The sequence below is a fragment of the Callospermophilus lateralis genome, chromosome 10 (assembly GCF_048772815.1).
Source record: "Callospermophilus lateralis isolate mCalLat2 chromosome 10, mCalLat2.hap1, whole genome shotgun sequence".
Taxonomy (NCBI): domain Eukaryota; kingdom Metazoa; phylum Chordata; class Mammalia; order Rodentia; family Sciuridae; genus Callospermophilus; species Callospermophilus lateralis.
In genome coordinates, this window is record NC_135314.1 from 58,350,937 (window position 1) to 58,359,760 (window position 8,824).

Here is an 8,824-nt window from a genome sequence, read left to right on the forward strand (position 1 = left end):
GGCACACGCCTGTAATCTCAGCAGTTTGGGAGGCTGAGGCGGGAGAATCGTGAGTTTAAAGCCAGCCTCAGCAAAATCAATGCCCTAAGCAATTCCATGAGACCCTGTCTAAATAAAATACAAAATAGGGCTGGGAATGTGGCTCTATGGCCAACTGCCCTTGAGTTCAATCCCTAGTACTCCTCCCCACGCCCTCCCGGCAAAAAAGGCTACATAAAAATACTAGCAAAGGAATAGAGACAATCTAAATACCCATCATTTTCAGACTGGTGCATATAAACAATTTAAACATCCATTATTTTCAGACTGTTGAAATAAATGACTGTACTTCCACACACTGAGAAATTCTGCTGCTGTAAAAGGAATTAAGTGGGACTCTGCAAAAATAGGATACATCCGAAATAACTTTGTTAAAGGATAAATGTGACAGATAAAAAACACAATTATTATGTTACAAGTATGCATCCCCTGCTATCTCACCCTCAACTTGTATATTCATTGATTATCTCTATAAGAAAACATCAGAAATTAAAAACAGTTGTTCCTCCTGGGTATGGGACTTAGTTGCGTAGGTTACAGTGACTAATGTAAAAGTGCAGAATGACTTTTCATCATGCACCTTGCACGTGTTACTTCTTACATAATAACATATAAACAATTATGTGCAAATGGAATCCCAGCTGTATTAGCTTCCCATTGTTGTAACAAATATCTGAGATAAAATAACTTATTTTGGCTTTTGGATTTAGAGATTTCAATCCCTGGTCACTTGGCCCTGTTGCTTTGGGCCTAAAGTGGCATAGTATGTCATAGCAGGAACATGTGGCAGAGGAGGTCAGTTCATGCTGTGGCAGCCAGACAGAGAACAAAGAGAGAAGGGCACACCTAACTTCCTTCCAGTAGGCCCAGCCCTTGTTAAAAGTTCTGCCATCTCCTCATGGTGTGCTAGGCTGGTGACCAAGTTTTTAAATTTATTTTTATTTTTATTTATTTATTTTTGTGGTGCTGGGGATTGAACCCAGGGCCTTGTGCATGCAAGGCAAACACTCTACCAATTGAGCCATATCCCCAGCCCATGACCAAGTTTTTAACAGGTGAGGCTTTGGGGGATACTTACCCAAATCATAACACCAATTTACCTAAATTTCACCAATTATTAATTATTGCCAAAATATCAGGAATGTCAATCCAGATCTATGTTTAACATTCACTACAATTATTTTTTTTTGTAGGCCTCTTTCATTTCACCCCTTCATTTCCAGGGCTGTTAGGTTGACCTATCTTCCAATGTTCAGCTCTTAATTAATTGTTTGTCCTATTTTTCTGTCTGGGAAATATGTACCTTATCTAGAAGCAGTCTCATTTCAGCTACCTGAAGATTTCTGGTGGTGTAATAGGAAGAGATGAGGCCTTCATTCTCTTTCTACGGACCTAAGGAGGTCAGTGAGAGTACCCCCCCACACACACACAAGCAAATACAAATTTACCCAAACAAAAAAAAAAAATTTGGTCCATCTGTATATTCAGCACCATCTTTTCTTATGGTGTCATCCAAATAGGGGTTCTTTTAACAATCAGAATTTCATCTAGTAGGCATCTCAAATTCTTAGAGGCCCAAACATTTCTGTGCAAAGGAATTTTATTGAGAAGAGAGATTTTGAGGATTTACAATAAATTTGCTGCTAAATATTCCCGGAGAGAAGGCACTTCAAGAGGATATTTTAAACACAATTTGAACACATTGTTTTTAAAAGTAGTGTTTTTTTGGTGTGCCTTTACATAAAGCAACACTATACATAAAGCCTTCAAATTCATGATTTCTATTTTTGGAGACAACATCTCATGGTGTTTTAGCCACCTTTTTTTTTTTGCTGCTGAGACCAAAGGACCTGATAAGAACAATTAATGGAGGAAAAGTTTGTTTTGGGGTTCATGGTTACAGAGGTCTCGGTCCATCCATAGACGGCTGACTCCATAGCTCTGGGCCCAAGGTGAGGCAGAACATTAGGGCAGAAGAGGAAAGCAGCTCAGGACACCGCCTTCAGGAAGGAGCTGGAGGGAGGGAGAGAGAGGGAGAGGGAGAGAAGAAGAAGAGGAGGAGGAGGAGGAAAAGGAGGAGGAAGAAAGAGAGAGGAGGGGAGGGAAAGAGAAGAGAAGAGAAAGGGAGGGAAGGGAAGGGAAGGAAAGGGAAGGAGAGGGGAGGGGAGGGGAGAACTCAAGCTCTTGCTCACCAGGGATAAAATATAAACGCCCAACCCCACCCCCACCGATTACCACCCAGTTTATCCATTCAACTGGATTAAAGCACTGATTGGATTAAAAACTCTCATGATGCAATCATTTCACCTCTGAAATTTCTTGTATTGTCTAACTCATGAGCTTTTGGGGAATACCTTATATCTAAGCCATACTTCTTTATAGAGTGGTTGAACCAATTTGCAGTCCCACTAGCAATGTATGAGAGTACCTTTTTCCCCACATCCTCACCAACACTTATTGTTGCCTATATTCTTGATGATTGCCATTCTGACAGGAGCGAGATGAAATCAGATAGTTTTTGTTACTATCTTCAAGTTCACTCATTTTTTCTTCTGCAATCAGCTATTAAGCATATCCATTGTGTGATTCATCTTACACATTGTTCTTTTAATCTTTAAAGGTTTATTTGAGCTTTTAAAATAACATCCATGATTCTACTTAAGTTTTTGAACCTATAGGATTTTAATATTTTCAAAATATTAATATTCAAAATAAAAATTAATATTTAATAACCATTTAATATCTTTATCATATAATTCTAAAATGTATGTCAGTTCTGGGATACTTTTAATTAATTTATTTATCTTCTCACAATTGGTTACAATATTTACTTCTTTGCACGTCTAATGAAATTTTAGTGGATTCCAGACATTGATAATAATAATAACACACAAACACATAACTCTATGCTATTTCTCCATATAATTGAAACTTTCCCTAATTATTAGTTTTCATTTGTTTATTCTCTAGGTTGAACCCTATAATGTAGGGTTCTTTGTGGTTTATATATGTTAAATTTTTAAATAATTTGTTATGTGTGGTTTCATTTTTCTAATAATGCCAAGAGAACTGAGTTATTGATAAAATCAAATGTCTTTTAAAAACCAATAGAACAAATAACCCAATCAATAAATTATTTATAAAATAATCCATAAAAAAGAAACTGAACAAGCACTTTACAGAAGAATATATATGAATGGTCAAAAATATATGAAAACTATTCAACATCTCTAGCAATTAGAGAAATGCAAATTAAAACTACACTGAGATTCCACCTCACTCCAGTCAGAAAAGCAATTATCAAAAATACAAGTAACAATAAATGTTGGCTAGGATGTGGGGAGAAAGGTACTCTCATACACTGTTGATGGGACTGCGAATTGGTGCAACTATTCTGGAAAGCAGTATGGAGATTCCTTAGAAAACTTGGAATGGAACAACCGTTTGACCTAGCTATCTCACTTCTCAGTGGAACTTAAAATCAACATACTACAGTGACACAGCCAAATCAATGTTTATAGCAGCTCAATTCACTATGGAAACAACCTAGGTGTCTGTCCTTCAGTGGATGAATGGATAAAAAATGTGGTATATATACACAATGGAATATTACTCAGCCTTTAATAAGAATGAAATTATGGCATTTGCCAGTAAATCATGCTAAGTGAAATAAGCCAACCCTCCAAAACCAAAGTCCAATTGTTTTCTCTGATATGTGGATGCTAACTCAAAACAAGGGAGGGTGGGTAGGAGAAGAAGAGAAGTCCATTGGATTAGACAAAGAGAAACCAAGGCAAGGGATAGGGGAGGGGAATAGGAAGGACAACAGAATTAATCAGATATAACTTTCCTGGCCTTGTATTTGAACATGACCGGGGTAACTCTGCATCATGTACAACAACAAGAATAGGTTATACTCCATGTATGAATAAGTTGCCAAAATACATTCAACTGTTATGTATAACTGAAAAGAATAACAATGATGACCGAAAAAGCCAACAATAGACTGGAGGATAGGATGAGATTCCACATTTTCTTCTGTTCTCTGTTGGTTGATAGCTTGGTTAAATAAGTTGGTTAGAACCAACTGCTTATCCTTTGAAGGAACTACCTATTCTCTTTTTTAATTTTGCAAAATTTTTTTAATATGTTATTTTTTAGTTGTAGTTGAACACTATACCTTTATTTTATTTATTTATTTTATGTGGTGCTGAGGATTGAACCCAGGGCCTCGCAGGTGCTGGGCGAGCGCTCTACCGCTGAGCCACAACCCCAGCCCCTAAGCTTGCCATTTTTTTTAGACTTCTTTTTCGTTGTTGTTCTTCTTAGTCATACAGGGCAGTAAAATGCCTCCTCTATTGATTTGATTTACATAGCTTTACATGATTTACTTGAAGTATTCATCTGAATTATGGTTTGGATATGAGGTGTTCCTCCCCATTCCTCATTCCTCCCTACATTTGGCTCGGTGTTGATGCAGTATGTTCAGAGATGAAATGATGAGAGATGTAATCTAATCAGTCCATCCTAGTTAGAATAGATTGACTGGGTGATAACGTTAGGCAAGTTGGGTGTGGCTGAAAAGCTAGTTCACAGGAGGGCAGGAACCCATGGGAAGGTTCATCTTCCCTTTGGTCCCTTCCCCTTGCTCTTTCTGCCTTCTGGCTGCCCTGTCCTCAGATGCTTTCCTCTGCACACTTCTGCCATAATGTTCTGCCTCACCTGGGCCCAGAGGCCAGATGACTATGGACTAGAATTCTGAAACCATGAGCCCCAAATAAACTTTTCCCCCTCTAAACTGTTCTTGCCAGGTATTTTCATCACAGTAACAAAAACCTAATTAAAACAACTTGCTTATAGCAGCAGGTTAACAAACTGATGATTTTTTCACCCTTCCATGTGGTCATCAAAATTAGGAAACAGTTTTTTTTTTTTCTCTGAGATGGGGTTACTATGTTGCCCTGGTGGGTCTTGAATCCCTGGCTTCAAGTGATCCTTCCACTCTGTCTCAGTCTCCCAAGTAGCTGGGACTATAGGTGTACCACCACACCTACCTCTGTTGAACAGTTATTAAGGACAATGTCCAATAGACTTAACCTTTCTGAATTTCTTATGGGTATTGAGGAGAATAATAAAACTTAGCTCACAAAGATGTGTGAATACTAAATAAGATAGAATGTGGGAACCTGCCTGATAGAATGCCTGACATATAGAAAGTCTGCTGTGAATGTGAGTTCCTCTATTAAGGGGTATGGGGACATGAACCCTGAAACTCTTGAGTTAGTGTTTTCCCAATTACAGCCCTTTTGCTCTGAATTCTGCCCTAAATCAATCTCATTCTGAAGTACTTTTAGATTGTATGAAAAATCTATTTGAGAAAGCTTATATGCCTCTGCCTTCATAACTAGTACATATGTTTTGGTGTCACTCTTAGCTCCAGAAATAGATACCTGCCATTTAGCTACATGACCTGTGGGGAGAACACCAAATATTGGCCCAGAGCAGTGGTTCTCAAAATGAAGTCCCTAGACCAGCAGCATGAGTATCACCTGGGAATCTGTAAGAAATGCACATTTTGGGGCCCAACTCTGGACATCCTGGATCAGAAATTCTTGGAGACCCAGTAATCTGTGTTTGAGGTGTCTTCCATGTGTTCTGATGCATGCTAAAGTTTGAGAATTTCTCTGGAGCAATAAATGAAGGAAGAAGCTCAGTTTGAGAATTTCTCTGGAGCAATAAATGAAGGAAGAAGCTCACTGCCCTGTAATGACTGGAATAATTTTGACAAGAGGAAAAATGATACACGAAAAAGGAAAAGTCCTAAAGGAAAGAGTGTGTGTTGTGGAGAAGGAACTGATAAAGGTAAATCTAGAGGACTTGAAGCACTAGGGAGACCTAAAGGGCAAAGGGAGAAAATGTGTGGTTGAGCGTGTAGGGTCAGAGGAAGAGAATTGGAGATATGTCAGGGGTGTGTGTGTGTGTGTGTGTGTGTCCTCTCTTTGAGAACCCCAAAGACCAAAGTCCAATAGACCAAAACAAGGTTAAGATTCTAAGGTGGCTGTGAACCACCTTAGAGTTTTTTAAAGGATTTTGAGAAATTGTGTTCTTTTAAATGCATTTTAAGTTGACATTAAAATTTTTTTCATTACAAGTTTCAAGAGTTGGAAAGGATATAAGTTCTAGCATGTCATAAAAAAATTTATTCCATCACTCTTTTTTTAAGTTTTTCCATATCTACCTCATCCATTTTAAAAATTTAAAACAAACTCTGCTTTCACAGTTGAAAATTTTATGTTTTTTCCCTCTTCTGTAAATTTTTATCCTACTTCCTTTACAGATTTTAACCTAATATAGTATATTTCTATGCTTGAAGTCTTTTATTGGTCATCCTATCCCCCCCTCCATAAAAGAAATGTAAACTGAAAGTTTGAGATTTTTTCTTGCAACCATAAGGATCTAAGTATTAAATCATTTCTTTTGCCTTGAACTATTGAAACAATTATTAGAAGTGCACGATTAAGCAAAGTAGTATATGTTAGCACACATTTTAATGATCTTATTAAATGTAAAAAGTAAAAATTTTATTGGAACTGTATCTCTGAATGATATTGAGAGAACATTAAAAGAATTATCACAAGGTCCTTTTGTTGGTTGCTTGGAGGTTTAAACACTTCAGGGTAATGTGCAACTTTAAGATTTAAAGTATATTCTATCAAGTAGAAGAACCATTGTGCAATACAAGGAGGAAAAGAAAATTCCCAACTGCAGGTGCATACTCAGATCAATTTTAGGAAAGACTTATGGAATCTGGGGATCTGGAAATCAGTTCCCTTAAAACTATCCATGTCCCTGTGCCCCTTGGAAAGACTTTACATTCCTTCAGGGGTACCTCAATATGAAGACCTCTGTGCATGAAAAGGGCTCTGGCTAAGTCAGAAGACCTAGCTAGGTTTGCTTTGAGTTTTGCTTCTGCAACTTGTGTGAAGGAGGAGAGAATCTACTCCTCAAGTTCTCTCATGTAGTAGGGGCTGACTAGGTGCTTTCACATTTTATTCATTGCAGACACACTGCAACTATGTAGGGAAGGTGAGGTGATCATTAGCTCCATTTTCAAATGAGGGAGCTGAGGCTCAGGAGTTAAAAAGCCTAGCCCAAATGCCACATACTTGTAGAATTTCATATCCAAGATTCAAAATGCAATCCTGGTCCCAGGTCTAAAGCCCTTGCTGTCATCTCCCTGCAACTATGCTTCCTGGACAAGTCATTTTCCCATTGTGGGCCTTAGTTCATTCATCTGTGAAACTGGGAGAGTTAAGGAACTCTGAAGTCACTTCCAGATTGCCATCCTATCAGTCTTTGTGTGGTAGAGGATGGGTCTGGAGATGAAAGGGGCTTTCCAGAGATTCATGCTTCAAGAGATTAGGTCATAAATCTAGAACATATCCATGAAGTCACCAGGCCTAAGAGTGATTCCAACACTTTATCCCCATGTTGGGTTAAAGTCTAAAGAAGAGTATGGTTTGACTGGGTGTTTTAATCAGCTTTTTCACTGCTGTGACTAAAAGACCTGACAAAAACAACTTCAGGGAGGAAAAGTTTATTTGAGGGCTCATAGTTTCAGAGGTCTCAGTCAACAGACAGCAGGCTCCATTCCTTGGGGCTCAAGGTGAGGCAGGAAAAACATGGTGGAAGAGTGTGGGAGACAGAAGTGGCTTACGAAGTGATCAGAAAACAGAGAGAGACTCCACTGGCCAGATACAAATTATATACTCCAAAGGTATGCCTCCAATGACACACTTCCTCCAGCCACACCCTACCTGCCTTCAGTCACCACTCAGTTAATCCCATCAGGGTATTAATTCACTGATTGGGTTAAGACTCTCATAACCAAATCATTTCTCCTCTAAACCTTGCATTGTCTCACACTTGAGATACCTAACATCTAAACCATAACACCTGGTATTTGATCCAGGCAGAATTACATGAGAACCAATCTCAAAGACAATGATTGGGCATCTAATAATGGGCCTCAAAAAGGAAATTAGGAAAACAAAGCAAAATAAAACCAACCAACCAAACAACAACGACAACAAAAAACCACAAGAAAATACATATACCCCTATTCAGGTTCCATGAAATCTATCTATAAAAACATATGTAGTAAAATCTGTTGAATTCCTAGTGCAAGCATAAGATCTATAAAGTGCCTAATTCTAGAGTCAGCTAGAAATTACAGTAAAATAGTAATTAACTCCATATTATATTTAGGATATGTGGATCATATGACTGAGTATAAGATGTATCTTTACATGTACACGTATTGCATAACATCTCAAAATAGCAGTCTACATTTACTACTTGAACTTTGTTGTCATAATTAGTTATTTTTTCTTTCTTTCTTTCTTTCCTTTTTTTTTTTTTTTTTTTTTTGGCACCAGTGATCGAATGCAGGGGCATTTACACTGAGCCACCCTAATTTTGTATTTTATTTAGAGACAGGGTTTCACTGAACTGCTTGGCACCTCAATTTTGCTGAGGCTGGCTTTGAACTCTTGATACTCCTGCCGCAGCCTCCTGAGCCACTGGGATTACAGGTGTGTGCCACTGAGCCTGGCTTCCTTATTTGTTAACTGCTTGCAACCTGGCCCTAAAAATTCACTGGAATTATTTCCACCAAGGCCAGAGTTTTTATTCTTTTTTTTTCCTTAAATACACATTTTTATATATTTATTTTTTAGTTGGACACAATATCTTTATTTATTTATTTATTTCTATATGGTGCAGA

The 8,824-nt window shown here is 38.0% G+C and overlaps 1 non-coding gene across 1 annotated transcript; it reads right to left on the bottom strand.

Annotated features, from left to right (window-relative positions):
* Positions 1 to 997: 997 nt before the first annotated feature.
* On the bottom strand, positions 998 to 1,071 carry Trnaa-ugc (transfer RNA alanine (anticodon UGC)). The gene has a single exon. It is a non-coding gene; the product is annotated as a tRNA-Ala (tRNA).
* Between the last annotated feature and the right edge of the window lie 7,753 nt (positions 1,072 to 8,824).